Below are 27,647 nucleotides of genomic sequence, written 5' to 3'. Positions count from 1 at the left end.
AGAGTCTCTAAAGGCCTGACTAACAACCTAACTAAAATAGTATTGCTATGGCTTTTGCACAAACTTAACACACACTGTTCTTTTTTCTTAGAACTCCCCAAAGACACCTTGAAAGTCTGGATACAGCTGTTTTGTTGAACTATGGCCACAGCATCAATGAGGTTTATTTTTAAGAGTGAAATGGAAAGTTGGAAGCACTGGGTCGAAACCTTTCCCAGGAACAGTGGTCACTTCCTGAAGACATGGGAGGAGGAATCAAATTAAGTGCTTCTCTGAAATTACTAATCTTTCAGAGTTGCATAGTCTTTTAACTACTGCATAGAAAATGGGTATACACCAATCAGTGACTTATGAGCATGAATCTCTGTCGACAGTTATCAGAACCACCCAAACCACATATAAAGCCTGATTACTGCTGTGAGCAGAAGTCCACACTTTGACTTCTGTGGGTGATAGGTATGTACATCAAAGAGCATGATCAAACCTAAGAATGACAAACAGCAATTAATGCTGCATCTTTATTACAGTGGACCTGGTATGATCTTGATTTTACATCCGAACTAGGCTTCTGCTGTACATGCATTACTCTTCTGGAAAAAGAAGTCAACTCCTTCCTATTTCTCGTCTTTCAAAGCCAGTGTTGCACAACCAAGCATCCAGGCGTTGTAATTCAGGCTGTAGAACATCCTACCCACTGAAATGAATGGGAACTCTAATGAAACTGAGATGTAAGGATGGCAACATCTACCTTAGAGTAAAAATGGAAATGCCAACTATGCTGTTAAAAAAGGCCATAATATACATGAGAGAAGAACCATGAGTCCTACCATTATGGTATCTATGAAACTTTACAGCATTAAAATATGGGAAGTTTTTATTTGTTTGAAACACAGACCGTCTTTTGAAAAAGATATGAGTAGAAAACAAACAGGTCGTAGTACACATTCTCCTTTTCATCTTTGTCCAGAACTCCCACTGTTTTCTGTGCAGGAAAAACCAATACAATATGGTCCAATGTCTGTAAATGATAAAGCAAAAAGCATTCCATTAATTTATTTCTGATTTAGTCTGGGTTATATTGTTTCATACATGTTTGAGACTCTTCAAGTTGCTTGGTTTATGCATGCAGCACGTATAAATATTAACACTTGGATACTGCAGTATTGCTTGAGCCTATTGAACAATTTTTAAAAAACAATTTCTATACTGAAAAAAGCTTCTTACAATTAACTATGACAAGGTGTAGAATATAGTTCTTATAGAAATCTAGTTGTGTTGATAAACAGAAATTACATAACTACTGAGACACTAAAGTTCAACAGCCAACTTGTTAGATAAAGAAATGCCCTCAAATAGGGAACTGTACTCTGATTCCTGCAGCCATTCTCAGCTTTGTCAGCATGACGGCTAGAATAGAGTAAATTTAACACCAGAAGAGCTATGGTCAGTCCACCTTCAGCCTTGCCTGCCTTCAGTGAAAGGGTTTGTACCTAAAGACTGCTACATTTACTGAGGTGTGGTAGTTTAAAACATTCCTCCTAAAGCACACCAAAGTGCCAGCTTTCAATTATCATGCAAGTTACCTTTGTGGATAGTTTATACTTTTTTTTTTTTTTCTGGGCAGGGAACCAGAACTACTAAAATACAGATGTGTGGTTTTCTGCCACCTTTGATATGGAGACAAAAATTCCTGGGAGAGTGTCAGTGTGGTTAGTTAGGACCTGTAACCTCTTCAACTGCTGGTACTCAGTAGAGGTGATCTGCCTGACTGACTCCAAAAGCAATAATCCATTGTTTGAACCACCTTGTCTCTCTCCTGCACAGAGTTACCTCTTCTGTGGAACACCAATCAAATCCAGGTGATGTTGCACTTGAATAAATGAGAAATTTTTGTGAGGTCCATTTCTCCTGTTCTGCTGGGATGGCATGAACTCACAGTGGGAAATAGAGTCTCTTAAATCAACACTGAGATTGAGGTCATGAATGTACCTTGGGTTACTTTCTCTTTGCTTTTACCAAATGTTATACATGATTACTTGGTAGAAAGTAAATGAAGCAAAGAAAGAAATGGGGAGAGATAAGGCTGTTAGGTAATCCAATCAACTTTCCTGCTAGTACAGACTTACTTAGCTTGTTTATTAGTATGTTTCAAATTAAATAACTAAAAGAATTCCTCTGAAAAATTTGCACAAGCTCTGCTCTTCACTGCCAATAAGATTTTCTGACATTTGGTCTTTCCCCACCCTCTTTTCATTTACTCCTACTTGTTCCCATATGTAGAAGCCCAAGTATTTCCTCTCCATCCTTAAGGTTTGCATTACTTAAGTATTTGCTGGCTGGAGACATGTCTCCATGTACCTCTGCTTTAACAAAACTGGATGTATTAAGCTCTTTTAACCCTTCTCTATAAAACCACTCTTCCAGATAATTCTTTCTGTTGCTCCTTAAATTGCATCATTTGCCTCCATGTTATGATGGATGACACAGAAACAATGCACATACCAGCACTGAGTCTGCTAGGGAAAAGTTGTCCTCTTGGAAAAGTTTCAATAAGCTTGAGCTGCCAAAATGACTTTGCATCACATCAGTGCTCTGCATCCCTTGGCTGTGTTTTTGAGCACCCCAAAACAGGGTTCACTACCCAGTGGATCTGTGGTGTGTCTTTTACTTGCTGATACTGGACCTGTGTGCTGAAGGCAACCCTGCATTGAGCACTAGTGGCTCAGGACTCCCCTGCTGTTTCATTTTCCATGCCAGCTTCAAGTCATTGGAGGGCTTTGTTTCCAACATTTGTAGCACTGCAAAACTTTTGCATGAAGAAAACAGAGGAGATGTGATATATTTGGATTTTAATATTTCAGGATTGTCTACAAGATTTATTTTCAGCAAACCCTTGTTACTTTTTGCTCAGTGAATATTTTCAAGACAAACAGGGGTAAATTTGGGGGGTTTTATTATTTGTTTTACTTTGATTTTCTGTTTGCTTAACCACTCATCATCATATGCTTTTTGTTAACCCAGTAGGAAAAAATATCCTCAATTTCTGTAAGAATTTTACATTTTAGGAATTAAATGTAACAATCCAGAAGTTACTTTCTCAGAGAAAGGGATGATGACTTTTGATTGGGCTTGTAATTTAGGATACACCTTTGCCCAGTGAGAGCCTGCTTTCAGCTTTGCCATGTGGTTTACCAGTTCCCTCTAATAAAAGTAAGGATGCAGTATTTTGCTGGCAATAGTGCTATCTGTAGTATCACTACTGTGAGGTGCAGTGTGAACTTTTGCTGTGGATACATGCCTGGAAAGATGCATGAAATAAGTACTGGCCTCATTCATTTGAGCACCACTTCAGGTTTCCCTACTGCTACATCAGTGCCATGCAATTGCCATATAATTGTCCCTCTCTCCTACTGTGATCCAGGCAGAATGGACTGATTTGATCTTGGGTGACTTAATTAGTTGTGATCAGCATACAGGTTTGATATATAAAAGATGAAACCATGGAGGAGGCTGGCTAGAAATGGGTGTTGTGTGGCTGTAGTATAGTGCTATGAGGTGAATGACAGACCAGTGTTACTTGACCTAATGCATTTGCAGTATCCTTATGCCCTGTCCCATTCAGTGTTGTGCACTGGGTCATAGAGGACTTGGGGGATAGGACACAAAGGTCTCAATTCCACCACAACCACCAGGTTAGCTTTGTGCGTAAGAGTACTGCCAGTGAAGGGAACTGCTCCTGTTTGCCCATATGTTGTTTAGATTCCTTGCTAGTGTGCTCCAGACTTTCCAGATTCATTCCCCGAGGGTGCAGCAATTCAGCCCTATTTTGCTGTCAGCACAGTATTACTGCCTCCTCCAATGTTTGGCAACCTGGCAGTTTCTGGTGTAATGGATAGATATTTTGGTGTGACAGCAAGGTGTGTGATATTTATTCTACCCATACTCCACATGGATTCAGCAAAGCTGGAACTTCCTAACACGGCGCTTCTCTCAACCATAGTCTGGTAGAAATCCAAGACTGCTGACATGGTATAGTGTGGTATGGTATACCCACAGAATCATGCTGGGTATCTGTGTATCTGCTTATTTTGTGGTAAATCCCATGTCTTAAATTTTCTGCTTTTAGAGGAGGCATCTCATGCTGAAGCATCCATGACTGCAGAATGAATCCACTGATTGATTAGAAAGACAGAGAAAGGAGGAAGAAATAGAAAAGGAATGGGGGTGAACAAAGAATAGATGAACCAATACCTTGTTCTGCCCAAAGATACACAGAACTGTATCCTTATGTTCCTAAAGGTTTTTTGAGTGTTGAAACTTCATTGAAAACCTGTTCTTTCAGTTAAATGGGATTCTACCAAAAATGGTGATAAACTCAGCTATGTGTATCTTTTCTGATGAGAACATCCAGCTGCATTGCAACGATGTGCCAGTGCCAAAGTGTTTCTGTGTGTAGGTGAAAAGATGTTGATTAATACTCAGACTGGTGAGGTGCAACTGATTTTCATGGCAATTTTAAAATCATCAGTATGCTTGATTGTTTATCCAGTTGTCTCCATGCAGATTCAGAAGCTCAGCCACAGACACCTCCATCTGAAATTCTTGGCCAGAGTTTATTCAGTCCCAGATTACCACCAATGCATGTGGAACCTATGTCATAAGGAGGCATTTTTTATGAGGTGCTGTTGATTTCAATGCACAAGCTGAACAGAACAATAGAGGAAGCACGCAAAGGGGGCACACATCAGCCACTGTGGTTTCTGGTTCATGCCTGGGCCCCTGATCCTCAAAGAAGGAGACCAATGTCAGAGACATCTGCACATGGAGATCAACTTGCAGGATGAGGCAGGGTGAAATTCTGGTGGTAGAATTTGATTAATTGCCTTACGATTTGAAAACAGTTCCATCTGTTTCTTCCTGCTTTCTGTGCATGTGGTGTGTCTTCTCTGTCTTTAAAATCTCTCTTCTGGAAGAACTTGAGGAGTTTGATGATCAGCTTCTTCTCATTGCCCTTCAGACAGCTCTAGATATTTTCTCCATCTTAACTCAGTTATATGCTCTATGATATGAAGTATGAGTAAGGGGATGTCTGGATTTTCCTGTCCTTTCAGGTAGCCTATGTTAACATTAGTACTGTCATTCTGTGTACAGCTTCTTGGATATGCACTTCTCTTTTGCTCTTTGGTTTTCTCTTTCATTTCTATTTCTAGGTTGGATTGTATAAATGATGGCTCTTCACTCTTGTGACTTCCCCTTTGCTGCTGTGGGTTGAGTGTCTCTTTCAGTTCTGCATGTAAAAGAGAAAAAAAAAGATGAGACCAAAGGCTCTTATGGTGCAGCTTTGTAGGTTTAGAAAGATCTTCCCTGATATTTTATTGCTGTGGACTGATTGACATCACTTTAGCATGTCTCTAAGTGCCTATTAACTCATCTCTCACACTGAGAAATAAAGGCTCCCAAGAAGCACTACAGAGATATTCATCAGTGAGGGTTAGCCCCAGTATAGACTGTACTAGTGTGATCATTCAAGGCTGTATTCCCTCAGCTTCCATGTTTGTTCATGATCGCTTCATTTTCTTTTAAAATTTGCTGTGCAGTATTTTTTTGTGCTATAAGGCTCTGGGGGAAACAGAGAAGATGAGGTACAGAGCTCGTAAGTGTTGTCTCCTCTCTTTCGCTCTTCAGAGGAGATACCAGATCTGTCAGGGCAGAAAAAAAAGAGAAGTGGCACCGGCTGAGCAGGACAGGAGTAACACAGCTCCTGCCAGATGCTTAAGTAACAGCATGGGGCTGAGCAGTTCTGCAAATGGGATATAGCCAGTACTTTAGGAATTTGCTGCAGTTCCCAGCGCCAGCTCATTCTAACTGGGCTAGCATGTTGTACTGTCCTGTAAAATTTTATCTAGTGTCTATCAAATCCCAGTCTGCATAAGTTGAATTATGGCTGACTATGAGATATCACAGTCTTTTATTATACGCTAGAGTACAAAAAGATTCAAAAGATGAAGTGCTGCCTTGGATGAGGAGCTGTAGTAGGTTGGAGGGCTAAGGAAGCCTGAGTTGAGGCTCCTGAGTAACTAGTTGATTTTCTTGAAGAAATTTGTTTTTAATAAGAACCTGCTGCTCTCCTTCCAGGTGCTGCTTTCCCATCAGCAACACAAGAGCTGTCAGCGTTGCCGGTCCAAACTGAGGTATAGATGTCTGGGCACACATCAAGGTGGAGGTGGAATTTTGTTAACAGGGAGAACTAAGAACCCAGAGAAGACAGAGCATTTGGGAACTGATGCCCTCTCTGGAATATTAAAAGACCTTTTACATACCTCAGGGGTTATGTCTAGATGGATGAGTGTGGAGAGTTGCTTGCCTGCTCTTATACTTTGAGCTACCAGGCTGCAGGCCAGCTCTGATATGAAAACTGAAACCACAGCATTGTGACACTGTGCTTGTATTTACCATAACTGTTCTCTCTGCAGGACTTATCAACACAGCTCTGAGCTTTTGGTAAGTGCAGTTACCTGATACACAGACCAGTCTGGATAACATCCATCTGGCTCAGACTGTAAGCAGCTGCATGCACCACCCTGCACGGGCACTTTTTGTGAGTTGCAGTAGTCAGCTCCCACACAGCTACTGCAGCAGTCGTACACAGATACAGTGAGTTGCTAGTCACTGTGCAGTGGAAGCAAACTGTTCCTGTGACAACAACACTCTTAGCATATAATTTCATGTTTCATAGTATATAATCCCTTTGAATTGTTCAAGTAAAATGTAAAAATGACAATATATTGAAACCAAATGAAGAAAAAATTAAAACCAGAGCAGCTCTAAACTGACATTTTAAAATTACTTTGAAATGAAATTAAGCTTTTCAATAACAAATGGGTTTCTTGTGGCTCCAAAACAAACAGTAAGGAATGAAATACAGACTTATATGTGCATAAATGATTTAGGTGGCGAATGGGGAGGAGATGGTCGTAGAGGGCTGAGCTGAAGAAAGTACATTTGCAAGTTCCTGAAAAACCCATGTAGGAGAGAGTTCCACAGAAAAACTGAATACTATGACTCAGCTTGATCCAGATAAGGTTTTCATAGGGGAATAAAAGGCAAAACCTTTGATCTTGGTTGCTGTGATAGAAAATTGAGTAATAAATAATGGTTCTGTTAATGTCTTAATCATAGCTTATACATAATTTTCTCTTGCCAACATTCCTTTGCTTCTAGTTGTACTTTGACACAGTATGGTTGCATGAGTGTCTCAAGTAAACTCAATAGCTCTTCCAGGAGGAGGCCTGACTCCTTGTAGCCCACCAAAGCTGGATGTGTCAGAAGAAAGGGACTGGATGAAAAGCAGCCAAGGGGACTTTCTGGCTGGGGATTGTGTAGCTAGCCATCAGCCTGCTTTCACGGAAACACTAATAAGAGAAACATCCCCAGGGAACCATGTGGGCAAATGACACCAGATGGATCTAGGGAGTTCAGCTTCTTCCTTAAGCAACATCTGCTGGTATCGGAAGTATCCAGAAAGCCACACCACACTTAAAAATTAAACAAAACAAAAAATCTGCAACAGGAAGAACAACCCAAGGTAAGTTAGCTGCAAAAATCTGCATTTTAACGTAAAAGCTTCATGAAAATGTTGCGTAGCAGCAGTCATGCCAGATAGAGATGATTCAGTATCATAATTGAGTCTGAGCCGAATGAGATCTGGTCATGTCCAGAACTTTCAAGTATTAAACTCTTGATCCTGCTCAAAACATGATTATTTACTATGCCTTCTGGTTTACCTGCACATCGCTCCTAAAGTATGGGGGAATCAAATCACTTAAAAATTTTGGTAAGTGAAGCTTTCTTGGATTCTTGTGTTAGAGTCTTGTGAACTAGTTAAAGGCAGAAAACAGGTACAAAATGGGTACATTGATCGAACGGCAGGAAGAGGGAATACCAAGGCTTTGAATAGAAAACCTATAAATTTATAAGAAAATATATGAGAAAACATATTTTTGAAACTGTTATCCCTAATAAACAAACAAACAAAAAATGTAGTGCTACAGTGACATTCTGTGAAATTCTCAATTTTGTGATTGAATTACTACATTTTGTGATTGATAAATAAGTTGGTGCCATAGTGACTACCTGTATAGAAAGCTGTGCAAGTTTCTAGAGCCCAAGTGAAAACTGAGTTATTTATAGTTTAACATTTAATTTCTTTTTATACTCCATATCTTTGAAACCAGTGTCATTTTTAGCTCGTCAAAGTACAGAGGCACCAGTTTTGTTTTTCCAAACCTATGTATTTAAGGAAGGGTGTTTAAACGGTGCTGGCAACCTTGTATTTCTAAATGTTAGTGTTCTGGTTTTCATCTAAATAAAGAAAGCAGGATTGGCAGTTGAAAAATAAGTTTGTAGGCTCAAAAAGTACAATTGGAAAAAATATGTGGAGAAACAAAAATGCCAATCAACAATATCTGTGTTAAAATTGGACCATAACACCTGCTGCAATGTTACTGTTACCAGTGCAGTTGCTGTAGAAAGCAGAGTACCAGGGCCAAGTACAGAGGCAAGAGGAATTAACTTTTAGCTACTCCAGCAAGGCAGAGCCCTGTGAATCACACTAGGAAGCATAGATCAAATCCTCTTATGTAAACATCATACAGGGCTGGCACTAATCCTCCTCACGCCCGAGGAGGACTGCTGATGTGGCATTCTCCAAACACACATTTGCTTTGCGTAATTGTGGGCAGTCATTCTTGGGCACAGGAGGCCTAAGTGTAAGCCTTCATATTGTCTGCTCGGGGTGAGCAAAACTACATGGGGAAAAGCAAACTCTGGACATGGCCATGGTCTGCTAGGGCCACCTCATACATGTCTTGTCATCGCTGCTGTCCACAGAGACAGGACATCCTTCCCCCAGCACACCAGTGTCTCATGCCTGGGTCCAAGCCCATGAAGAGCTGGGTGGCCCATCTCAGTCCCAGGTCCTGCTGCATCTCTGGAGTCATGTCATTGGTCTCCTCCTGGGTTTTCCAGCAGTTGTCTGCTTCAGTGCAGAATGCTGAGGACTCATCTCCTGTTTCTCACCAATGTTTAACTTGCTGAATCAGAACTCCATGAAATGATTCAGACCTGGTTTCTGGTGACTAATACTGGGCACTCCCTTCCTCCTAGGCAGTGGTAGCTCCTCAGTGCTCCCAAGCCCTGTTCAGCCAGGCAGCTACAGGATTGGAGACCAGATGTGTTGCTGTCCCACTGAACAAGTGGTGGCTGGTTTTTGTTTATACAGCAATGCGAATTTTTAGTCTGAACTTATTTTTTTTCTTTTCAGTCTGTGCAGCTTTATGATCAAACAGTATAATCCCTGCACGCACAGATCCTATAGTTTATAGAGCTGGTCTTGAAGGAAGTCTGGGTGGGGTACTGTGAAATTCCTGTTGTTGCTTTTTTTCATTCATCTGGGATCAGATGTGGAATAAATATCTTAGGATGAAGACTTTATTGCAGGCATAGTTTTATCTATGTAAAGCTTTCTCCTACCATGTTATTTTTTTATTCACACAGAGAAGTCTAAAACTTAGAGGAGCACTTTGAGTAAGAGCTCTGGCCCAACTTCATTTTGCCTCTCCTTACCCATCAAACACACAAAAATGTAATATCATACAAACACAGCAATTTCCCACACAGAGAACCATACAGCATCACTGCCAGGTGCTCTCTGCAGCTTTTCCCTATTTTGTTCAGCAAGAATTTGAAAGCATTAGCAGTTTGATCACTGTTGTAATTTCCATGGTTGCAGGAAGCCCAGCAGTCCTTGCAGGCTCCAGCATGAGACTGCCTGCTCAAGTCTGGGAGATACCCCACATTCTTCATTCTAGATTATCAGTGAGACAGAAATGTTTGTTCTGCTGTCCAGGTCTATCCATCGTGTGCAATTTGTCTCTTTAAAGTTTCCGTGCAGAAGCCACTGACATCCCCAGAGAGTTAAACCTTCTTAGCTAATCTTCTAAAAAAGCTTCAGAGACCTTTTGGCCTAGGCTGGATCTTCCTCCTATGGGTTTTCTTGGGTATCTTCAGATTTTGTCTCTTAAATTAGATAATTTCTCATCCTCTGAAATATCTCTGGTGTATGCATGAATATGAAAGGTACTCTGCAGACCTTGTGGTGGTTTGTGCTCTGTCTTAATCTGTCAGTGTCAGTGTAACTGGATGATGCAGACTCCCAGTCAAAACCAATAACACATTCAGCTCTTGACTGCAGGAAAGTTTGCTGCTATTTGGAATTACATTTCTTACAATTATTGCAAAGCTTTGGCTCAGTTGTTCAGGAAGCCGCTGAGTAGGATTTTTTTAGTAGTTCCAGTATGGGAAGTTCGAGATGATGTAGCTTGGTCAGGCCATTTTCCACCACCCAATATAAAACCTCACAGTTATCCACTGTGACACGAAAAAAAAAGGCACATTGTGGTATGTCACCTGATACTACACCCAGTTGCATTGCTCAAATCCTTGCAAATTTAAGGTAAATGGGTTATATTAGAGCAATAGCTTCTATTCTTTGTCTTCTGTGAATATTTCCCTAATACCTGGGCAAAGCGGGATATTTCACACTTCTTTGCCATGACATGCTGTGAAATGTTTGGCTGTTGTCCTTAGAGTCTGGTAATGTCAATCTCTTTTTTTGTTCTTACTTAGAGCTCAACTTTTGATGCCACGAGGCAGCATCCTGACAAAGAGGAAACCCGATGGCACAGCTGTAGTTTCAAATACTCCAACAGGTTTACAAAGGCAAACTATTGCACAGTGGCCTAGTTTAGAACTGTCACAGGGAGCAATTAATCTTTGTCACTCCATACTCATTCTAGAAGCACTTGAAGCCCAAAGAAATCCCTGGAGCCACATTTCTTCCTGCCAGCTCTCTGTAGAGGGGCTCAGTTCTGCTCCAGAGCACATTTACTCGCTTCAGTAGCCCAGAACCCCTCCAGGGTCGCTACATGAAGGCAATTCCCAGTACAATAGCAATAGAAATACCAATCACACAACATAATCCACTGAGTTTTCACACACCCTGAAGCTGATGGATGATGAATTTCTTTTGGCCTTTGCATTAGCCGGTCATTAGTAGCTCCTGGTGTTATTCAGGCAGTACATTTCCTTCCCCTTCAGCCTCCTAAGTATTTTCCATGGATCATATTTTCACCAAATCACAACTCTTCAGCTGTTAATTTCTGCAGAGAGCCTGGACAGGTCTTCACATGTGTCACTCCAGTTGTTGGGTGCCGACATCTCTGTAGCTTTCCTGCTTTCCTGGATGCAGCTTCCCTCTGTTTGGGCAACTCCATCTCCTTTGGCCTTTGTCTCTACATCATCTGCGAATACCACCTGGCCCAGGTGTCCCTAAGAAACAGATTCTTTCACCTGACCCATGGGATGCCTATGAATGCATTGCAGTTGGGCCTTTTCCAACTATTTAGTCACTTCACTAGAAATGTTTCCTTGAAATGCTGCATCTGGTCTAAATGACTCACCCTGAGGCTGGGAATTCACAGCTGATACCTTTAAAAAACACCCTAAATTTCTGTCTCAGTGTTTATAGCTCTGTCAGAAGCCTGTTCATGGCATTATCAGTGACGTTATTTTCCGCAGCTGACAAAGTATGTTACCTTTCTGCAAACTCTTTTCAAAGTAAATGTTATGACAAAAGTTTCTAGTCTCCCACTGGGCACACAATCTGCCTGTATTACTCATTCCAAATTCAATACACAAAGTTCAGCCTCATCAAAACTGTCTTCTGACCAGAAGCAAAGGGAAACCCCCAGCAAAAGCTTCCTCCATGCAAATAACCACCCCTGTGGAGATTGCCCTTTTGCTGCTTTTTTGTTTGCTGTTTAATCGGCATTTCCAAGGAGCCAAATTTCTGCTTTTTCCTTCCTGCAAGAAACAGAAAAGATTTATAAGGCTCTGCTTTGCAAGATGCATGGCCTACATATTAAAAATTGTGACAAAAGATTTTGGCCTTGACATCCAGAAGCACTGTTAAGATGCTTTTGTGCTTTACCTTTCCCTTCAGAGAGTATTCGCTTAGTGACTGGAAAGCCCCCCTACTCAAGGCCAACAAACTTCTTTTTAGAAGTGCTTTTTCTGTTTTGTGCCCATTGCCTTAAGTGCAAAGAACACAATGACTACCAGGGAAAAGCCCAGCATGGAGAGCAGCATTGCCCTCCTTTACTGCTTCTGGCTCAGAGGCAGCAATTAGGGTATAAAGCTGGATAACGTGTTATTAATAAAATAGAGCACCATCACTCAGAGCAAGTGCTGTCTGACCTAATAAGTTCAAACTACTTATTCCCTCAGCTGCCTAGGCACTGGGTGTTGCAACCTAGAGGCAACTGAGTTGCTAGAAAGTTAATGGTTGAGTTAAAGACCTGCTCAGGTTTTTGCGGAGGAAGGCCTAAGTCAAGTCAAGGCAATGATGGGACACTCAGAAGACTCTTCTGAACCTGAATCTGGCCCTTGAACTGGGAGCTATCCCTGCAGACTCCTACTTTTAGGTGACCAGACTTGCTGCTAATATACTTTTCTTGGTAAATGAACGTCAACTAAGGCAATTTGCCAAACTGTCTTGTCCTCTTTCTTAGAGTGAAAGAATCACTCACACCTCTGCCAGTTTGTTTACTGTGTGCTCAAAGATTTGTAGCGTGATCAAAGGCACTGATCCAGGTGGGTTACCAATACTTTTGCAATAAAATAAAGGCTAGAATAATTTCTTACTGTGGCAGTAAAGTCTCACTTAACTTTATAAGCTCTTTAATGTAGAATGACTTTCATATAATACAACAGCTGATGTGTAAAGATAAACAGCATTATTTTATTTTTTCTGTGACTCATTTGACATCAGTCCACATTTATTCATACTTTGTGGAGCATAATGATAGGTAGAAAATTTATTTTAGTTACCAAGCAAATGAATATTTTAGTTCATTTAATTTATAGTGTATATCTATCTTTATAGTAAAATGTAGACATTTGAGGCCAAAGTCTTGTCTGAGGCCTATGGCTTGTGATCTCAGATTTGTAGGCAGCAGACAGCTTTTTTTATTGCTTTTTGTCTATGGGAGAACTAGAGTTAGTAATGCGGGTAAAATAGCAGCTGCTGAACTTTATTTCCATATGATCTAGCAATCATAGCACATACCATCACCTGATAACTTAGTTGTTATTTTTTACAGTCCTCACTCTGGTGGTTTCAGATATTTGAATTCTTTCTCCTTCTCCCAGTGTATCAGATGGCTCTAAACAGTTAGTGTGGTCCAAGAGACCCAATACAGAAAGCTCTGCTTTTTTTCTTTTCTTCATGGGGAAATTGCTTAGTAAGCAGTGCCTTCAGGGCTCATGAATAGAAATACTGGCTGCATGTCCAAGACTCCTGTCTCTGTGCCTGTCTCCTTGCTCAAGGAAGGCCAGTTTTCTTAATTTTTTCCCATCATTCTGAGTGTGAGCGTTATTGATCCCCTGTTGCCAAAGACATCCGAGATCTGTCCAGCCATCTGCTATATCCCTAAGACTGTGATGCTGCACCTCCCATCTCTGAGATGGAACTTTGGCAGCCTCTGGTCCCATCACACCTGGTTATCCTACTGCCTTCAACTTACGTAGCATATTGTAAACTTTTTATTATCAATAAAGACTCTGACAAAAGAGGAACCCAGGAAGTTATACAAGTTAAAAATTACTCAATTATAAAAGCACTTATCTTCTAAAGTGATCAAGAGATCAGTCATGGACTACTCCTCTTACTCGTTCTTCCAGCTACTAGACACTTCCACAAATACTACATAAAACCAATAAGCAGCTAAATGCTGTATGATGCTGAAGAATTTATATATGCCTGTTTCAGTTCTGCAATGTGTGCCATTCCTATGAATCCAGGCATGAAGAGCAAAACCACCTGTATTTTAAAAATGCTAAAAGAAATTACTTAAATACAGCTATTGGAAGTGGAACAAAGGATGCCAGCTTCAACAGGAAATCGACTTTTCTGGGTGTTCACAAAGTTGTGCTTTCTGCTCGTCTTACTTTGTTGATTTTCTGTATCTCCATGGTCCCACCACTTTTTGTGCTTGACTGCTGAACAGCTTTTGGTCATGGGCTTCTTTTGACTAAACAGACACAGCTGAAGTTTTCATGCTGCCTGAATTCTTTAATTGGAAAAGACTCAAGACAAATATGAGAGGCCACCAGATTCCTTCCTGTCATCTGTAAGTAATTTTCAAAGACTACAGAGAATGTTGTAGACAAGTCAAGTTTTCAGTAATCTCAGAAGGAGAGAGGGAATATCCTAAAGTAAATACCAAGTAGTATATGTTGTCTGTCCTGGGAGGCCAACATGCCAATCTAACTGAAAATATGCTCTTCATTAGAAAACTACTTGCAGCTTTAATCAGGTTTAGCTGATTTTTTTCAGAGTAACATATTTACCAAGGTGCAGGGCAACCTTGAGTATAACGTGACCTCTCACTCTGTTTTAGTAGAAAAAAAAATCAAATATCATTTTGTGCTGAAAATTCCCTTAATTATCATTGCAACACACAACAGACCTACTTCTGACAAGCCATCCCTAATGCCTTATGGAGTTAGGAGAATTAATGTGAAACAGGAAGTATGCTGATCGTAAGGGCTGGGCTTGTTCTCAGACAAAACAGTCGGTGGTTCCATGTGAAGTCAAGAAAAAATCAGCAAATAAAAGTTGTACCTCTTTAAATCTTGAAGGGTATTTACAGGAGAATTTCTGGAGAGGAGTGTACAGAAATGACAGTAAAGACTTCTTCAGTAAAGAGCATGTGTTTTTGTGCCTATGTTACATGGATAATTACATGAATGCTACCTGTAGGCAAAAATGTAATTTATGGGTTTCTACAACATAACCCATACATTGGTGGAAATAATTATATTAGTAATTAAAGGTATACCTTACACATGGCTTCTAGGATCAACAACTGTGGGAAACCACAACAGGTTCAGTATTGGGTTTGGTGACCAGATTGTGAAAGAAGGAATCCTGAGCTGCAGATACTCCTTGTTAGCAGCAGTGCCTTCAGATGGCATTTCAGGATGTTCTTACAAGCAGTACTACCCCTAGAGATCCTTTTGAAACATTTTATAAAGTCACAAAATAATTACATTTTTGTCCAACCTTATTTAGAAAATAGGCTCCTGGAGACAGTCATGACTTTTCTATATGCAGCCAGCCAGATCCCATGCAGAAGAGCTGTCTTCTGTTTCTGAGCACTGCATTTCTCTCTGGGCAACTTGTGAATGCAACAGTGAGACTGATTTTGTGGTGTAACAGCTCAAGTGGAAAAAGTGCACATGAATTCCAGAGGTTGGCTAAAAGTCTTAAACATGATACGTTCATCCCAAACTCTATGTAGACTGGATATTTCAGCACTGGATTCTGTTATGAAAATTACTTCATTTCATTTAGTTGATTTATGATTTAGTGTACAATTTCTTTGGGAATCAGATTAATGCTGATAAAAGTCCAAATGTCCAAGTTTTCAAGGAGAAGTTCTCTCTCTTCCTTTTTCCCTGGTTCCAAAACCTAGAAGAAAAGCCCCCAGATCGTCAAAGGTTTGTAGAATCATGGAATTATTAAGGTTGGGAAAGACTTCTAAGATCATCAGGTCCAATCATATTTAGCTAGCAACAATACTACTGTATGTAATAACAGGTCTGAACAGAAAGAATACTCAGTTTTTAAAAATTTTGCAGTTCTTGTGACAGATCCCAACTTTCTGGAAAAGTCTGAAGACATCCTTCAGATATATGTTCCTGATTACGCTCATCATCATGTGATTGCCTGGATTTAGCTGTAGCTTTCAGACTTTCAGCTTACAAGAAGATGTTTGGGGGCCATTCCCAAACATTTCTGTTCACTCATCCAAGCAGGACATAAGCTGTCCTCTAAAAATAGGGAAGCCAATTTAAAATTATTTTGTTTGGACCTGTATCCTGACATTGCACATAATTAAAGCACCCAGAGCCACATGAAAACACAGCTTCGAACCACAGGAGAAAAGTCATGGCTCAAGGATGTATTACACATACATGAGGACTACACGGATGACTTGACAGCTTACAGATGCTGGGGAGGAATACATTTCAGGAAGGCCAGGGCCGTAGATCATTGCCTGGCATCCCTGCAGCTTTGTAAGCTGTTCTCTCCGGGATCCGGTTTCAGAAAGGAATGTCGTCACGGGAGATTTTACCCGATGACTAAAATTGCTGACTTTCCAGCACAATGTTTAACCTCCCATTCCAGGCTCCACGCTTGCTTTATTTACTAATCCAGCCTGTAGCTGTTACATGGAGGAAGAATGGGGATAAATACTATGCCTTGGGAGCATATGTGTGAGTGGAGAAAGTACCGCTCATCATCGCAGCATTGTAGTTGTAGAGGCCCAAAGAACTTGATTTTAGTCACAGCATGGATTGTGATTTGGGTTGTCACAGTAGTCTCTCCTACAAAACAGTGGGAAGATCCCTCATTTGCAGTCAGGGAGCTATTACAAGGAGAGAGCATGAAATGGAATAGGAGTTCTCTCTCAGCTTTGATCCCAGAAGAAAAATTACCTATAGAATAGAGCATCCCAGGCTGCAGTATATCTTCTGTTATGTTCTCTGCGCTGCGAGGGAGGATCTGGACAGGGTCCACTGCAAAGGCAACAGCTGCAGGGAGGTTTTATGACCACATGGTTTTACTAGACGTGGCTTTTTGGTATCAGGAGATTGATTTGGGACAACTTCTACAAAGTATATCATTTGCTGTATTTCAACAAACCACTAGCCAAGGGTAAAACCTTTAACTGCTTGGAAAGATCAATAATACTTAAAGGATAACAGTTTCTTAATGTCACAGAAATACCAAGTTTCTTATTACCTGTTCTTTTGTAACAGCAAAAATATATCTCAAAATACAAAAGTTCAAAATGGGAAACCATGTAAGCATTGCTAACTTGTGCTGTGGACTTGGTTCAGTCGCTGTCGGTGTTCACATGTTCTTTATGAGTGACAAGGTTTTATCTTGAATCCCAGCTGAGTCATGGGATTTTATGAGATTATTCCCTCTTGTCCTTCCCCTCCTGTCAAAGAATGATGTTGGCAGCCATCGTGGAAGAATTTGAGACTGTAGGCTTCCTGAAGCTTAAAAAAGAGGAAGCAAACAAACGCACCTTTAATGTGTATATACACACAGAGGCATACACCCTTACACCCACAGCTGCATGGATAGACAGTGTGTCTGGGTGTCTGTCTGTGTGGAGGGAGGGCGGGAGAGAGAGAGAGAGAAACATTTCATGATCTGTGTGAAGGCAAGGATTTCAGGTTTTGTAAGGCAATTCCTGGCAATGCCAACCCTCTAAAAAAAACATTAATGAAAGTTTGGAGGTACATAGCCAGTTTGGAGAAGACTCAGTGTGTTGCCAGTCTAGGCCCTTTAGGAGTTGGAACACTTATGGCTGAATCTTGCAAGCATTTGATTCACTTGAGCTTCTTTGCACATGGATAGAGGTGATAGTAGACAGAGGGAGCTACCCATGAAGTAGCACAAAAGCTTCATCTCTTCCAGCAAGAGATTGCAGCACCCTGCCACTGCACTTAGTTTTCTCACTCGTGGTGGTAAAGTTTGCATCATACTTTGTGAGGTCAGATGCTAAGGGCTCAAAAATTACATTCCTCCTCATGAGTAAGCTTTAGCATGATCTGGAATGACTCATGAGGTTAAAGGGTTGTAAGGCCAAGCCATTTATGAAAATACTCTTTTAAATATTGTCTGGGTTTTCTGAGAAGGAAATTTTGTATGAAAAGCATGAAAAAATGCATTCAGTAGCTATTAAATATTTAAATATTTTTCAAGATTTGTAATTCTATATGCTGTAGACTCTCTTAGTTGTTTCTTATTTTTTCTATATGTCAAAAAAGTTTTAAAACAAAAAAAATATATAATGCCAGCAAATATTCCTACTATCCAATATATTCAGACTTAATTAACTTGTCAGGCTTGGTTTTTACCAAGCCCTTTCTGTGGCTATGACAAATTATATCTCCAGGTCTGATTATTCATTAAATGTCTACTGTGAATTTCAGGCTCCCTAATGCTTAAAATACAGTGCAGGTATAATGGGTTTAAAAATTAAAGTATGTTTCTTAATTTTATTTAATTTATTACTTTCAATTGCAGAATTTAAATTCTAAGGATGCTGCAGAACACATCAATTAACTATACTGAGCTAATTAACAATTATAATAATTTTTTTTACTGCAGCACATATATTTTCAGACCTGAAAGAGATGACTGGATGGTTTATTACTGAGATTAGCTTAAAAGCTTTGTTTTTATTTCAGTGGTGGGCACATTTTAATCCACTTTTGGGGTAGATAATGAATGACCGAATCTCATTGCATTTATTGGAAAGATTCAATGATGAAGTTAAACATTATTTTAGAGTATTGTTTCCCATGGTTTCTTGAGTCACATAATAAGGTCTTGGGATGAGCATCTCACTGATGTACTATAGTAAACTACAAAAACTGTGTTTGGGGAGCAGGATAGTTGAGGTTCTTAGTAGTTGATGCTCAGAAAATCCTGAGCCTGGCCCAGTGCACACCGATGGCTGCGAGGAAATTCCTTGAGATTCCAACAGATTCTGGCTTAGATGGGTTAGAGCTGTGTTGCAGTTGTATATTATTTTCATACGTCTGTTTCTCTGGAGAAAGTTATTTTATGGTTTTTGTTATGAAGATGACATATCACATATTTATTTATAAATAATGAACTATTGTACCATATGGTTGACTTTATTTTCTCCATTCAAGGCTATAAGCGAACCATAAGCACAGACTTGGGTAAAATTTGCATGAGAAATTATTTGTAGCATGCAGCCAAGCACCACTTCATTATGCTCACAGGAAACCCCCTCCCTTCTCAACAAAACAGAAATTTAAAAATAGGACTGTGTATGCAGGGCCTGATGTTAGCACTGCTGCCTTCAGCTGCACTCCTATAATTTATGACAGTTGTGTAGTTCGCGCAGATCTTCACAGGCTGAGAACACACAGAAAGAAATGCGATGTTTATGAAAGTGCCATTAGAGTAACGAGCAAGAAGGAGAATGAGTGTGAAAAACAAGTTTTAAGGATAACACAAGCTTACCAGTGTTGTCCTGGTAAATCTTTTAAGCTGGAAAGAAAAATGACACCTGGACAAGTTGCCAAAGATTGCTTCTCATTCACAAGTAGCTTCAAAATCCAAAGGAAATACTTTTCCAAGAGATTTTTCTGCTTCAGCTACTGCTGTGGGGCTGGGAAATGCATTAATTCAAGCAAGTGCTACAGCTTGTGTTAAAATCACAGATCGCAGAATCACAGAATATTCTGAGTTGGAAGGGACCTACAAGGATCATTGAGTCCAACTCTTAAATGAATGGCCCATACAGGGATCAAACCCACAACCTTGGTGAAGACCTCACTAACTCTAAGCTGAACTGAAAATCCACAACTCCTTGTGTCTTATTAAGCAAACACCTGTCAGGAAGATTAAGATTTGATAACAATAGGTTACATGTCTTGCTGCCCTTTTAAATGTGATATCTGTGATGATACTTTATTATCTCCTTTCCCTTCGTAACACCTTCCTCTTTGGCATCCTCTTCTGCATGAAAGAAGCCCCTGAGGTCATCTCTTCTATTTGTAATGTGTTTTCAAGTCTCTTTTCTGCTGTGGTGCCTGTAAGAAAACAGCTGCTGTTTTACAGTTAGAGAGAGGCACTCATAAAACAGGAGCTACAATAAATGTATAAGAAAGGGGTTTTTTTACATTTGTCAGTCTCCCTCTCTACAAAATGGTTATGGGGCTGTTCTCTTACAGTCTTATCTATGAAAGGCAACTCAATTGCAACATGGAGCACTAAGAACCTGTGGGAGGTTCTTATAATCATTAATTAAATATTTTAAACTAATCATATGAACACCCAGCCCCAGTTAACTGAAGCTGATTACATAAGCAGACATTTTACTGCTGTTGAACTTTCTTCACTGCTCAGCAAAAATAGCTGGAATAGCTGGAAAATAGTTTTTTTCTGATTTGTAAAACTAGTTTGTGCCACTGCCAGTTTCGGATAGTAACATGAATCCAGTTTTACAATCTGAGATGGAAAGCCTGGTTGAAGCCATAGTAGGCAACAAGCAATAAAATAATCCTTAAATGCTGGATGTTCCTCACTGCTGAATTGAAGCAGCTGCATTTAAGGCACTATCTGGCATTCATGGCATTCAGGGCAAATTATACCATTCAGTTTTTGAGGAAAGAAAATGAGTTCTGCAGTTAATGATGGTTTCAGTAGGGAGCAATTAGGATAAGACAAAAAAACCCCCAACAACATTCTGTATTCTCTTTCTGGCCCTTCCCTGGAGACTCTATGTGTACAACTACACAAGTCATTTGACTTTGGGCAGAAGGAGATAACACCTACCTCTTCATGGTGCCATGAGATTAGCCTCATATTTGTAAAGCACTCTGGCAAGATTAAGTGTTACTTGGGAGCCCTAAGGTCCTGTTTATGACACCACTCCAATACCCAGGACTTAACGGAAGGCAGACATTCCTCCTGCAAGCCCATGGCAGAGTATGCAAACAGCCTCCACCATAGTCATTCTTCTAATGAAGCCACCTTTGTCAGGCTATGCTGTGTTTTAATTACAGCTTAATTGGCTTAGCCTGTCATTGTTAATGTGCAGCTGTTAATATTTTGCTGTCTTTGATCCTGTGGTTATACTTATATTGAGCAGGTTTATGTTTTGAGAAGCAGTGCAGATCAGTGGGAATAAGAAAACAGAAGTAGAAGGGCAGGATTGTTTTACACTTAGCATCATTTCTTAGATGTTTCACTTGCCCATCTCTGCTTCTTTGGGAAGTGGGAAGTATCCTTCCTCTCTTTTTCTAAGCATCTCTGCACTTTTCTGTGCTTGTGGGAAAAGCAACTGGGCAATGACCTAATTCAATGCAAATGAAAGGGCTTTCCTCGCAAAGGATGGTAATTGGTGCAGTACTGCAGGTATGTGCAGGCACTGGGACTACTGAGAGAGGAAGACATCTGCCATAACAGGGTTGTAATCACCTTGTCCTTTCACTAATTGCTGAGAGCTGGAGCTCTTAAGTGCCATGCTATATTTTTATATAAAATCTATTAAATTGCTACATCCTGGCCATTTTCTCCACCTCATTATCTCTGTCCCTCAGCAGCCAGTCTCAAAAATGAATTCAGTTCCTGCATTCATGAAACTGGTGTGGTAGAGGACACTGTAAAGAATAAAAAGGATACAACTGCTCAGTACAATAAAATGAAATGGGCTGTAGGCTTGGCTTCCCCTCTCAAAATTAAACCAGGAATCATCTTTTAAACACAATGCCTTGTGTCAAAGCAGACTCTTACCTATTTTATCACTTTTATTCTGTGTCACGGGGATGCTGACAGTCACTCATGCTTACATTTTCACATATTTTTCAGCATAGTGATCAACTGGGAAGATTTTCAGGAATAGGTAATATACATTGTGATTTTGTAATAGTTGGATTCTTCATTCTCAGATGTGAAATCTTCTTAAGCTTTCTTTTATTTCTTATTAATTTTATCAACCTCTCCTCCAAAAATCCTGATTATATAGTTGTGTGTTCCAAGTATGAATTTCTCCAGAGTGTTAGAAATCACAAGACAAGGTAAAGCAAATAACTGAAAGAGAAGACTGCTGGAGCACTGCAAAAGAATTCTATTTTTCTTGCTACATATGCAGATCCATCCAAATATGTCCTCTTCAGAGGGGGTGAAACATGTTTCTGTCTTGCTGTGGGCTCATGATCTGTTCTCATTCAGCCCATCAGTTTCCTCAGTTCAGTGTATTTAACCAAGGCTAAAGGCTGGCTCACTCTGGCTTCTGGTTTCCAGGATGCTGATAATATTTTTCAAAACCGGATACTTTTTGGCACAATTTTTGTGCTGCTTGTTTATAGTTTGTGTCCAAAGGTTTTACAGCAGTGAGATTTGTTCTGTTTCTTTGAGAGTGCTCTGGGAAGACCTGAAAGGGGAAGCCTAATGGAGTCTCTGAGAGGACTCTTTACCAAGAAGTCAAAAGAGGGAGAGCAGGACTTTCTGTAGCAGTTTACTAAAGAGCTCCTTGTTTGCCGTTGGAGGCAACAGCATTTTCTGTGCTTACCATGATGACATGATAACAATACTAGAAACACAAAGGTACTCAGTAGTTGTTGTGTACTGTCATCATGTGCTTGTTTAAATACTTGTCAAAATAAGTGATTTTACAAAAAGCATATGAACTGTAAGGGCCAGCACCCTTTTGCTAGCTACCTACATCTTAGAGTGTATTTGTGCTCACTCTATGGCTAAACTGAAAAACCTTCTTTGATGTTGAGACCCTTTATTTTTCTGGCACAGATCACAAAGTGTGGACACAGTTGAAATCACAACTTTATATAAATATTCATTGCAAGATAACTTGAAGACAGCAGAATTTAAGGGCATCTGAAGGCAATGAAGGTAGCTTCAGGAAATGAAGTCTGATGTGATTATTGCTTGCAAATGTCATGGGCACACTGGGAATGACTTGATGGCAGAGGTTTTCTAATTGAACTGGATCTTTGGTACAGGATTCAGAGCTTTTAGGTGCAAAATGGTGGAAAGGCTTGCCTACAGTGTCTTCTTAAGCAAAGTAGAATAAAAGCAAAATACAGTAGCTCTCTGTAGAAAAATAAACATCCTGGGCTTCAGCAGAGTCTTTCAGATAGACTGTCTCCTTATTTCCCTATTGAATAGTGCTTTGGCTAGTATTTGAGAAAGGATGAAGAAAGGTAATGATAAATTCATTATAATCTTCTAAGAATTAAGAAACAGGACATAAAGTTATTCATTTTATGGATGAGTAACAGCTGAATCACAACTGAGACTTGAATTGGCAGACTCTTTGGATCTCTAATCCAAGTGAAATTCCAAAATAAGAAGTAATTTCAAAACAAGAAAATAAACTTTGAGGTTACCCATGAAAGGAGATTTTTGGATTTTTTTTTCCCCAGGACACCATTCTGAATGATGTATTTCTTTGTCCTTTATAAATTTTTCCTCAAGTTTTTTGAAAAGACAGTAATTTTGGCTCTTTACCATGCAGTGACATGGGAAGCTCAAGAGAAGGAAACTGAAAAAGCATAATTTCCTCAGATTTTTGGACTGTTGAGAAGCCCAGCTCTTGGAAGTCCTGGGAAAACCTTCACATGACTATCTATTTTGGAACCTGGAGCTGGGTTACTGTGGGATAATTCATACGACCACACAGACTAATCACAAGGGCCTTGTTATTTAAATGTGCCGATTACTTTTTTTTTGCAATAGCTCCTGCTCTTCTCCACATCCCACAATGCATTCCAGAGCTACTATGTTAATTGGAAGTATATTCCTGTATGTGAAGTGGACTTTAATTAGCACCTAAGGGGCACATTCTGGTGTCCTGACTCATGTGGCATGGAGGTGTACCTCTGTTGCTCCATCACAGCCTGTGGGACTTCTCATGAAGAAAGGTACTTCCTGGCCCAGATGAAGGCTGGCTTGGAAGCTCTGAGCCACCCAGATGGGATAAGAGACTCCACTGAATCTCCAGCATGGAATGCCATGGCCCGGGGCCCTAAATAACAATAGTTACACTAACACTTCTAATTATTTTGCTCAACTAATAAGCAACATGAACGGCTCCAGATTTTAAGTCTGTGAGCAAAGTAGGAACACTGTAAAATCTTGGATTCCAGGCAGTCTTGTAACAAATTAATAACTTTGACTACTATGTGAGTCATCTGTAAAATGGGCCCTGAGTTATGAAGACACACACCAACTGTGGGGGTATCACAGAAAATTAAAATTAATGTCACATATTACTGTTTCAATTACAATAAAAGTACTGCATCTGGAAGTGCTGAGAAAAGTGGGAGGGGCAAAAGTCCACTGATTAGCATAATTACATCCATGCATCTGCTTCCCAAAAGCAGGCTGTGAATTGGTTTCAGCTCAGTGTCAGCACCTCCTGCCAGCCATGCAGTGAGACAATTGTGAACAGACATCCCAGCTCCTGCTCTGTGGGATGAAGCTGGCAGTCAGGATGGAAAGAAACAAAAGGCACTGATTAAAACAAAAAGCCTAGTCTACAGGTTCTTCAGTTATGACATAAAAAGTCTTTTTTGTTGTTGCTGTTGTCTTAATGCTATTAATCGCCTTTCAAAGCCCTTGCAAAATGCACTTCCCTGACGATAATAAAACATTCCCTCCAAAATCAGTTCTCTGGCTCCTTCCTTGTTCTAAACCCACGTGCACTCAAAATCCTCACCTGCAGGACCATAGGTGCAGATGTCACTAAATACAACTTCTTTGACGGTTACTACAGAACGCTGCATGTTACTGTCCTTTTCATGGACATCCTATGACAATCCAGCAGGAGGAACCAGGGCCAACTTATAAATCACCTGAGCAGTGTCTCAACTGTGCTATCTCTGTGAGGCATCTCCTGCCCCATGACAGCTGGGGATTAAAATGTCAGCAAGTACTTCATGAAAATTGTTATCTATTAATTATTTCGTAACTCTGTAGAATATGAAACTATGCTGTAAAGAGTTATACAGACTTGAGAATTATTATCTTAATTGTTCTTTGACTGGAATTACAATGCACTGAGGTTACTAATCTCTTCTCAATGAGCTAAATGGTAGTAAAATATTTTAAATCCTTTAAAGTGAGGAGAGAGATGAAGTTATTTAAACACAAAGTCCTGCCTAAAAGTACTCTAAGCAATATATCCAGTACTCTAAGCATTATATCCATCACAAATATAGTAAGAAAATATATGAAAACTAAGAGATGAAAAATAGGTTTTAATTGTTTAACATATTTCTTTTCTTGTTTTATCAAAATGTTGTGCCGGATTTTATTAACACCAAATCTATTTTTTATTGTTAGAATACAATAAAATGTTTTAAAATATAGCATTATAGGTTTAATGTCTCCTGTTGAATCCAATGTAACTCATACAATGTGAAAAGACTGTTTATCTGCCAATGAAGAGAAAGCTAATTTTTAAATATTCTACATTTTGAAAATTACACAGTAGGTATTTTTTTTAAATGAAGTAACTGTCCAGTGTGCATCCCTCTGAGTAAAGAACTGTCATCTATGATATATTTCTTTTGGCCAAATAACGCTTAGAATGAATGAAGGTAGTAATTCACTTATTGTTCAAAACATGGGTCTCGATATAAACACAGTGACTGGGTATAAATGTTGCTTTCAGGATCGATATTTATAAATCAGTGATTATTGTTGGGCTGATACTGCATTTATGAAATGGAGATGAATATTTTTTGACGCCTTCTAACAGCAAGCCTTGCAATCTCATTTAAGATTTAGGAGGCAGCTTTGATACCTTTCCTTTTGGCACATAACCTTCAGCAGATTGGGTTTGGCAGAGCTGTGAGGCCTTCACCCACATTCTGGGTTCCATCTTCTCTGCTGCTTTATGGAGGGTTGGTGTAGATGTGGAGGGTGAAAGCTCAACGAACAGTGAGCTCTCTGCTGCTGGGGCACAGATCGCTGCACTTGAAAGCATCCTCCTCTCTCACTGAAACACGTGAAGGTGTGTCTCTCTTGACCCCTTGCACCAGTCAGAGCCCACTGGCAGGACCACACCTGCCCATCATTCACATAACTTGTAATGTTGGAGAGCCTGCAAACATTTCCTACTTCGCAGAGGTGCAAGCTGGCACGCTCAGCCTGGACAGGCAGGGCGTACGGGGGTGTGAGGAGATGGCTGCTCTCCACTGACTTGGCAAGGAAGGCAGGTGACTAGCTCTGATTAATCACCCATTTCATAGATGTCTGAAGTCACGAGGCAAATCCTTTTTTGTGGGCCTAAGTGACTGGCAACATGCCACCAGCAATTTTTACCACCAGTTATCTTGCTTGGTAACAACACAACACTATCTTCTGCATGAAAGAAACTAATACTGGTTAGCCTAAATCATTTTTCAAGCCGATACACTGTCCTTCGCTGTATATCTAATGGCTGAAGAACAGATGAGTCCACATCAACTTTATCTAAAATGGAAAAAGCTGGTTTCACAGTTGTCCACGGTAAAATATCCAACCTGGTCTATACTGGAGCAGCTTACTGATGTAGGTTTTCATTTGTACATTAAAATGTGGAATTTATTGTTACATACTATATACCTTGTAGAATGGTAGTGGAATATTTTGAGGAAACTTCCTTTACTCTGGATTCCTCTCCTCTGTCTCGTGTTGTGCTTGCTTTTATCTGTAGCTGCCTGCTGCTCACCTTCACACTGCCTCCACCTGGAGCAGCCATCGCTTCAGGGTCTTGCTATTATTTTCCTCATTTGGTGCCTCTCTTACCCCACCCTTGCTATCTATAGTTTTGGCAGTAATACAACAATATTACAGTATTTCTTGTCTCGACTTGATTAGAAATCTTAACATACGCACTTTGATTTGCTGTTACAGTGAAGATCCTCTGTTATCTGCTATACAAGATGGGCAATTTCTAATAAAAATATTGTTTTTAACAATTACTGATCTTTTTTTCTCGCATTCCCAACATTCCCTGATCTCATAGGCTTAGTCACTGTAACAAGGATTTCTAATGAATGCATATTTCTCTATAGAAGGCAGAAAACATGATAGAAATGTATGTAACACCCTGGCACATCCTCAAGAAAATCAAATAGAATGGCAGAATTCCTTGTGCATGCATTGATGATTTGATTTGAGTGTGAATGCTAGGGACACAGTACAGCTGGAAATCTGTGGGTGCAGTGTGGCTCTAGATATTTATAAATAAAGCAACCTGGCTTTCATAAAGGCTGTATCATTATAAAACAATGTCCTTTGAGTTGATTCAGCCTTTAGATACTATCAAAAAATTGCCTCCAAACTGACTGGAATCCCAGGGACTCTGAGGTATCTTAATAACTTTGTCACACATGACCTCTCTCTACCCTTTCACACCTGATGCTGCCAGAAAGATTTCAGTGTTTTTGAAGACAGGCACTTCATTTGCACTGTAATAGTTTGTGACCAAACCTCAATCTTCTGGTTTCCACAAACCACTGCACAACTGTGTCACTGTTGCTCCCTGGTACTTATGATAAGCCAAAACATCCCTTACTGGAGGAAATTGTTCATTCTCTGTCTCGCCTTGAAAGAACAAACTTTTAGCTTTGGCTTATCCTAGTGTATTCAGCTTGCTAAGCTATTTACTAGCTTTTAAATGTGCTGGCAAAATATTTGTTAGATTTTTGAACTCTTCTGGTACCCAAACAATTGAAGCATCTTCACTGTAAACTTCTGTCACTATGTGTGTATCAGCTGTGCTGATACACATTCAGTGTTTTTATGATGGTGCAAAATGAGTGTCTGAACCCAAAGCACATTTTAGTTTGGGTTTTACATGCTCTTATTTCAAATACTCCATTGAAAATTTCCCCTCCAGCGCAAATCAATCTACTCATTCATTCATTCTTTCACACTCTCACTCCTCCTGTCT

At 40.0% G+C, this 27,647-nt stretch overlaps 2 long non-coding RNA genes across 4 annotated transcripts in view; one reads left to right on the top strand and one right to left on the bottom strand.

Annotated features, from left to right (window-relative positions):
* The window catches only part of LOC127479621 (uncharacterized), a 28,425-nt gene extending 1,176 nt beyond the window's left edge, over nt 1–27,249 (top strand). The window contains exons 2-3 of one of the 2 annotated variants that reach the window (XR_007907619.1): nt 92–7,585; nt 24,085–27,249. This is a non-coding gene — a long non-coding RNA (uncharacterized LOC127479621). Of the gene's footprint in view, nt 1–91; nt 7,586–23,219 lie in introns of both variants that reach the window. The other variant, XR_007907618.1, reaches the window with a different exon arrangement.
* LOC127479623 (uncharacterized) lies at nt 2,154–21,968 on the bottom strand. Of its 2 annotated transcripts, none has more exons than XR_007907621.1 (3): nt 20,519–21,968; nt 14,961–19,773; nt 2,154–5,287 (listed from the first exon to the last, which is right to left on the bottom strand). It is a non-coding gene; the product is annotated as an uncharacterized LOC127479623 (long non-coding RNA). The 2 variants fall into 2 exon arrangements; XR_007907620.1 differs by lacking the exon at nt 2,154–5,287 and having other exon boundaries at nt 14,258–19,349; nt 19,679–19,773.
* Nucleotides 27,250–27,647: the final 398 nt, after the last annotated feature.

Source organism: Manacus candei, unplaced genomic scaffold (genome assembly GCF_025592945.1).
Source record: "Manacus candei isolate 608988 ecotype Guabito, Panama unplaced genomic scaffold, ASM2559294v1 h1tg000069l, whole genome shotgun sequence".
Classification (NCBI taxonomy): Eukaryota; Metazoa; Chordata; class Aves; order Passeriformes; family Pipridae; genus Manacus; species Manacus candei.
The sequence above is the reverse complement of the archived record's forward strand: the minus strand, read 5'-3'. Positions and strand labels throughout refer to the sequence as shown.